The sequence below is a fragment of the Palaemon carinicauda genome, chromosome 6 (assembly GCF_036898095.1).
Source record: "Palaemon carinicauda isolate YSFRI2023 chromosome 6, ASM3689809v2, whole genome shotgun sequence".
Taxonomy (NCBI): Eukaryota; Metazoa; Arthropoda; class Malacostraca; order Decapoda; family Palaemonidae; genus Palaemon; species Palaemon carinicauda.
This window is the reverse complement of record NC_090730.1, coordinates 158,209,255-158,216,754: the sequence shown is the minus strand read 5'-3', so window position 1 is coordinate 158,216,754 and position 7,500 is coordinate 158,209,255. Positions and strand designations below refer to the sequence as shown.

General features: G+C 37.7%; 1 long non-coding RNA gene across 1 annotated transcript in view; it reads left to right on the top strand.

The window, feature by feature from the left end:
• Window positions 1–7,500, top strand: part of LOC137642249 (uncharacterized) — a 21,839-nt gene that overhangs the window by 9,066 nt on the left and 5,273 nt on the right. The window contains exon 2 of the long non-coding RNA XR_011044714.1: window positions 2,784–2,958. This is a non-coding gene — a long non-coding RNA (uncharacterized lncRNA). The remainder of the gene's footprint in view (window positions 1–2,783; window positions 2,959–7,500) is intronic.

Genomic DNA, 7,500 nt, shown 5'->3' with positions numbered 1-7,500 from the left:
AGAATGTATTTCTCTTGATATGTGAAGTAGAGATTCGGGCAACTGTTGAATATTCTGGTGGGGTTCTGAGTGGCATGGCAGTAAACAAGCCAGACTGCAAGGCCACTTCTATGCTATGTATTATGATTAAGTCTCTGCACAGAGGACCTAGTATTATGATTTCTGTGATGCCCATCCACAAGCTCACATCAGCATACCAGCTTGAGCGTATGAAGGAGGCAACAGCTGCTGTTGAGAGGGCAGGTGGGCATGTCATCGGGTCTATCACAAACAACCACAAGATAAACCAGCAGTACTGTAAGCTGTTTGATTATCCGGGTGATTGCCATGCCATAGCCAAGCATCCTCTTGACAAAGAGCGTGTCTGGTTTCTCTTTTTTGACAGTACATCACTTCATCTATTGACAAGGATCAGGTGATGAGGGAAATATATGCCAAAGTGAAGACACGGCAGCAGAAGAATGTATTCTTCTTGATAGATGAAGAACAGATTCGGGCAACTGTTGAATTTTCTGGTGGGGTTCTGAGTGGAATGGCAGTGAATAAGCCAGACTGCAAGGCCACTTCTATGCTATGTATTATGATGAAGTCACTGCACCGTGGACCTAGTATTATGATTTCTGTGACCCCCATCCACAGGGTCACAGCAGCATACCAGCTCGAGTGTGTGAAGGAGGCGGCAGCTGCTGTTGAGAGGGCAGGTGGGCATGTCATCGGGTCTATCACAGAGAGCCACAAGATAAACCAGCAGTACTATCAATGTTTGATTTTCTGGGTGATTGCCATGCCACAGCCAAGCATCCTCTTGACAAAGAACGTGTCTGGTTTCTCCTTTTTGACAGTGCATCTTCTGAAGTGCATCCGCTACAACTGGATCAGAAGGGCCAGAAGATCAGTCTTGACAATAAAACAACAGCATCATTTGCTAATGTCAAGAAACTGTACAAGACAAAGAAAGGCAGTATTCTGAAGACTACTCCCCTCACTGAATTTGCTGTTAACCCCTCACGACTTCAACTACAAAATATGCAGCATGTCTTGAAGGTCTTCAATGAAAAAGTTGTGGCTTCATTGAAGCTCAGAGGATGTCATGACACTGCTAAGTTCATCCAAATCATCCTAAACTCGTGGACTTTAGTGAATGTATCTGGGAAGGGGCAACATCAGCCCATGAACGATCAATATCGAGCTGTTCAGGATCCCCAGTCAACCAGCCTGCAAACTTTCCTGTTAATTTTCCAAGAGCCTTCTTCAGGACATGGAGCAAATCGAATCAAGTGTTTCACCCATGATATCAAGAATGCACTGGTGCAGACTATGTAGGGACTGATTGCCGTTTTCCACTACTTGTTCAGAAATGCTGACTTCCATTATTTCCTGCTGTGTGAGATCCAGAGTGACTGGCTTGAGGGGGAGTTCTCAATCTACCGTCAATCAACTGGAGCAAACTCTTTCATGACCACTGGGGATGTGTTCTCCGTATGCAAGCAGCGCCTCACGAGATATACTGCCGTAAACCTTCAGTCCATTGATGGCCACCCTATGTCAAAGAAATATATCTGCTTGGGGAATGCAATTGACCTAGAGGATGCAGCCTCTATTGAGAGGTGCACCACAGATGTGACACTGACTGTGAATGAAGAGTGCAGTGCGGCCTACGTGGCGGGGTAGCTTGAGACGAAGTGCGCGGAAGATGTGGTCTTCAGCGCCGAGGAACCTCTTGTGACCAGTGACGTTAATGACTTTATCGAGACAGTGTCCAGAGGTTCCCTGACAACTCCACATGTGTGCACTTTTGATCTTGTCAGATGTGGACTGTTTCATCAAGGTAGCCCGTCGCCATCCCTGCTGCCAAAAAAGACTGATTGAGATCTTTTTGAGACTAGCCAGCTTCAGTGGGATTGACATTGACTGTCCCAAGATGTTCCGTCGTCTGGCAAATGTTCTTTTGAATGGACTCCACAACCTAGAGAAAGACCAGCAAAAGAATGCAGTTCTTCTTCAAACCTCTGTGAAGAAGGCCCGGCTCATTGATTAATCGCTGTAGCCTGGTAAGCTTTTGCTTCTATGTCTGTTTATTTGTGTGAATGTTTTTTTGTTTGCAATCACAAAGGTTTAACTATGATCCATTGTGTAAAATGTAAAACAACAGCAACTTGGGTTCCTTTAAAGTGTCCACTAACCTCATACAATAATACATGTTCACTCCAGCTGAAATTGATAATTCAAAGCATAACATTGCCTCAAGAATAATTTCTTATTTCCCTATAAAAGTTTATATTAACTTATGCTGCATTGAATAAGTCATTAGTTGATATACTTGTCCTATAAATAATGTTAGATTTCTAGTTTTGATATATATGCCCAATATAAGGTGTTTGGTTACAAAGGAAGCAATGGCCTCCGTTAGCGGAGCTAGGAATCTGGGCATGCACGTCCTGTATAATAGTAGTCCTTGATATATATATATATATATATATGTATATATATATATATATATATATATATATTATATATATATATATATATATATATATATATATATATATATATATATATATATATATATGTACACCCTATCAACATAGATCCCTGGCCCAACGAATCATTTTCAATAGTGCTAACTAAAGGCTAATATAACATCACTTAGTATTTATTTGATTATTTAGGCCACTCATTAACTTCTAAATGAATCTAGATACTGATATCAATATGAATAGAACCTGCTTTATATTCACCTTCCGTGCCTTTAGTTAACTCTACACTTAAATTTCTCTCTGCAGAAACGTCAAGGAGAACGCTGTCAATGGAATTTATGAAAACGATGATATGTATGATTCACAGGCTTATTTAGAGCAACCCTGGTGGATTGTTGATCTCCTGGAGGTACGAATTATTCATCAAGTCCAGATTTTTACCAGACAATTATGCTGTCCGGAGAGACTTCATGATGTTGAGGTAAACAAATAATTTTTCCTTGAAAAAGAATGCTTTCTTAACCTACAGACACACACATATACATACATACATATATTGGTGTGCTACTGTTATAAGCACACATTGAGTATGTGTTGTTTCAGATGTATGTAAATGGATAACAGATACATCTTATTAGCTTTAAAGTATTTATTCTATAAAAACAACAGAGTTAAACATTAAATTGATTATTCAATACTATTGATGTTGACATGAATGACCTTGAAGATTTTTCTCTAATTCTTAGAGTTTAACCGCTGCCACCATTTATTTTGAAGTCTTGATGTAGTATTAACGTTACGAAATACACTTAATCAAGCCACTATGAATCGGCTTAATGTTATTGAGAGAGCAGCTCTCATAGCTGATAGGCTTAACGAATATCAGGACATTTTAGGTCATTCCACTTGGGTTACTAACGATAACATCTCCATCACTGGAGGAAGCTGGGTTGGTCAGATGACCAATTCTGGTGAAGTATAGATATGAACTGACTAACTTATCGATATCACAGATATCGTATGCTTAGTTTATATTAGACTCGTCACAAACTCGGAAGACACCTGCATCCGGTGACGTCACAAACTTTCACACGCTGAGACAATGTGTTGACGTTTAAGAAGAATGTCATATTGTCGAGGTTTGCATTGTACGTCCTGTTTATGATTTGAATGACTACAGCAAGTCCCACGGCTAGCTCCTTCATCTAACATGACATATTACGTCATGTGTTTTAAACATGTAATATTAACTATTCTAATTATTACATAAGCTCGGCCAGCTATCTCAATTTTTTCACAAAAATTTAACAACAAGCCAAAACATGGTTACTAGGTGTGACTGGACATATGTATTATTCTTTGTTTAACTTTAGCCATAATCAACCGAGGACGAATAGGCACATTAAAAAATAATAACAATAATGCATATAAAAAAGATATTACCAAAGCAAAAAGAAAAATGCATGATAAAATAAAGATCACATATATGGTACATTGCTAGCAAATGATTATATGGTACCAAAAAAAAACTTCTGACTTACATATGATTCGGTAACTTGTTAAAGAATAATTGTTACCTTTGTTAGAAACATATTAACATAATACTCAATTTTTTTAGTGCACAAACACGAATTCCTGGTACGTACACGTACCACGGTTTCGTACATATATATATATATATATATTTATATATAGGGCTGATAATGTTTTATCAGATAATTGTGAGACAATAGATTTTCCTATGAAACACACGGCCGAATTAAGTAAAACAGTGCATGCTCCCGTAGATTTGCAACGAATTCATACAATAATAAGCCAAAATGAGTTACGGCCAACCTTATATGCTGTAAATTTAGAACACAAATCCTTTACGTTATTTTTTGACTCTGGTAGTCCACGTAATATCATGGATTTGAAGACACATCATTTGTTGTTTTCGAACTTTCCGATTGAAAAATCAGGAATTAGACTTTCAGGTATAGGAAATAATGAATTAAACGTCATAGGCATAACTCATGTTCAGTTCAGAGTCGGTAATCGCACGTTTGCCGATACATTTGTTGTTGTAAAAAACATTAATATGTATCCAGCTGTAATTATAGGATACCCATCTATGGGAAATCAAAACATTATCTTAGCTCCTGCCAAGCACGACGTGTATATCAAAGGGAAATTCTATAAGTCTTCTAATACCTTAAAATCAGTTTTGGATAAAAAGGAGACGACAAATGTAACCGTAACGTACGTTGAAGAACCAATAACTAGTCTCACTAATAAAGAAATAATATACGCGACCCGGCAGAATTCTCGTTCACCCGTAATATCATCTTGCACGCAATCTATCGAACCAAACATACCTTCGAATTTAATAGTGCAAATAAAGAAAACACTACCGGGATCTGAAATATTAATCCTTTCCGATACTTTGAAAACTAACGGATTGTCTGTCACACAAGCTATTTATACAGTAGGCTCACATCAGCAATGTAATATCGAAGTCTGTAATCATTTAAATAACACTTTGGTAATTCACAAAAATCAACATATCTTGGATGTAGAAGTTTATAAACATCGTATTCTTACCGTTGCTGAAATCAATCACTCTCAATCAGTTGCGGATGAATCCCTTTTGCGATCTATTAAAAATAAAATCAATAAGGACATTCAAGACGAAGAAATTCAGCAGAAAATTTTTGAACTTTTAACTAAATATCAGGATGTTTTTTCCACTACGGATGGATCCTTAGGAAAAACAGATGTGATCGAGCATCAAATAAGGTTAAAGGACAAGCAGAAAATTATATATGTACCCTCGTACAGACTCCCTATGAAATTCCAGAATGAAATAAATGATGAAGTAGGTAAAATGCTAGAAGAAGGAGTCATTAGGAAATCAAACAGCCCTTATAATTTTCCTTTAATAGTTGTACCGAAAAAAGATCGAACATGGCGTATCTGCGTCGACTTTCGTCGTCTAAACGAGGAAACGATCCCTGATCGATTCCCAGTGCCATGTACTGACGATATTTTGCCTTTGTTAGGTCAGAATAAATATTTTACCAGTTTGGACTTACTTAAAGGCTTTCACCAGATATCATTAGAAGAAGATAGTATCCCATACACAGCCTTCAGCACAGCCAGGGGACATTATGAATTTTTACGGATGCCTTTTGGTTTACGTTGTGCTCCTATAACATTTACAAGAATGATTAACATAGTGTTTGGAGACTTGTTAGGGGATATATTGCATGCCTATATGGATGATCTTGTAATCTTTTCCAACACCTTAGAAGAACATCTACGTAAGTTAGAATTAGTACTACAGAGATTAAGACAACATAACTTAAGGGTAAAGATTAGTAAGTGTGAATTTTTCAAAACAGAATTAATATATTTGGGTTTCATGGTGTCAAGCCAAGGTCTTAAAGTAGTCCATGATAAGGTGTCGGCTATACGTAATTTTCCCATACCTACTAATGTCAAGGGAATACAGCAATTTCTGGGTTGTAGTGGATATTACAGGCGTTTTATACGCAACTATTCAATAATAGCCACTCCTTTAACTGATCTTACAAAGAAGGGCGTAGATTTCATATGGTCTGAGCAACATCAACAGGCGTTTAATGCTTTGAAGGGTGAACTGTGTAGTTCTCCTATCTTAAAATTTCCTGACTTCGGTAAGGAATTCTTCATTGCAACAGACGCCTCAGACTTAGGAGTAGGAGGGGTATTGCTTCAGCAATATGATAAACAATTTTTCCCGATAGCTTTCTATTCTCGAAAATTGAGAACTTCCGAAAGTAAGTATGCAGTAATAGACAAGGAAGGGCTAGCTATTGTTAATTCGCTAGTGCATTTTAAGTTCATAATTTACGGTTATCCCGTTAAGGTTCTTACTGACCATAAACCACTAACAGAGTTCTTTAAAGGCTTCAATCACAGCCCTAAACGAATTCGGTGGCATTTGATCATTCAAGATTTTGGCGCAAGAATCGGGTATTTACCTGGAAAGCAAATATCATTGCGAATGCATTATCACGCAACCCCGTGTCATCTTGTACGGAGCCTTTAGCTGAATTAATAGATATATCAACATCCATGCCTATTGTAAAAACAATATCTGAACAAGAAGATTTAGGCTGGAGCGCTGAATTGTTACAGACTGAGCAAAGAAAAGATCAGAAAATAGAAACAATTATAAATTCTTTGAAAGGCAATCATAAAGAAAAGGAATATATAAAGTATAAGCAGCAGAATTATATTATCAAAGATAATATTCTGTGTAGGACTGTGACAAGGAAAACCCGCAATACACCACATGTAACTAACGACCAGGTAGTAGTACCAATCTCACTTATTTCCACTGTCCTGAATTGGTTGCATTCAAATCCATTACATGGACACCCTGGGTTCTCATTAATGTCACAGAAAGCCAAATCATTGTTTTATTGGCATACAATGCTTACAGATATTAAAAGACACATAGCTAATTGTCGCACATGTCAGGAAAACAAAGGGCATACGAAAACACCTGTCAGCCTAGGAGCTTATCCTGTGCCCAATCAACCCTTTGAAAGAATACATTTAGATTTGTTAACAGGATTTTACGAGTCAGACAGAGGAAATAAGCACCTCTTAGTAATTATAGATGCTTTAACTCGATATACAGAACTAATAGCGCTTAAAACTAAAACTGCGATTGAATGCGCTAGGAAGTTTTACGAGTGTTACATTTGTAAACATGGAATTCCACACATGAATTGGCTTAATGTTATTGAGAGAGCAGCTCTCATAGCTGATAGGCTTAACGAATATCAGGACATTTTAGGTCATTCCACTTGGGTTACTAACAATAACATCTCCATTACTGGAGGAAGCTGGGTTGGTCAGATGACCAATTCTGGTGAAGTATAGATATGAACTGACTAACTTATCGATATCACAGATATCGTATGCTTAGTTTATATTAGACTCGTCACAAACTCGGAAGACACCTGCATCCGGTGACGTCACAAACTTTCAC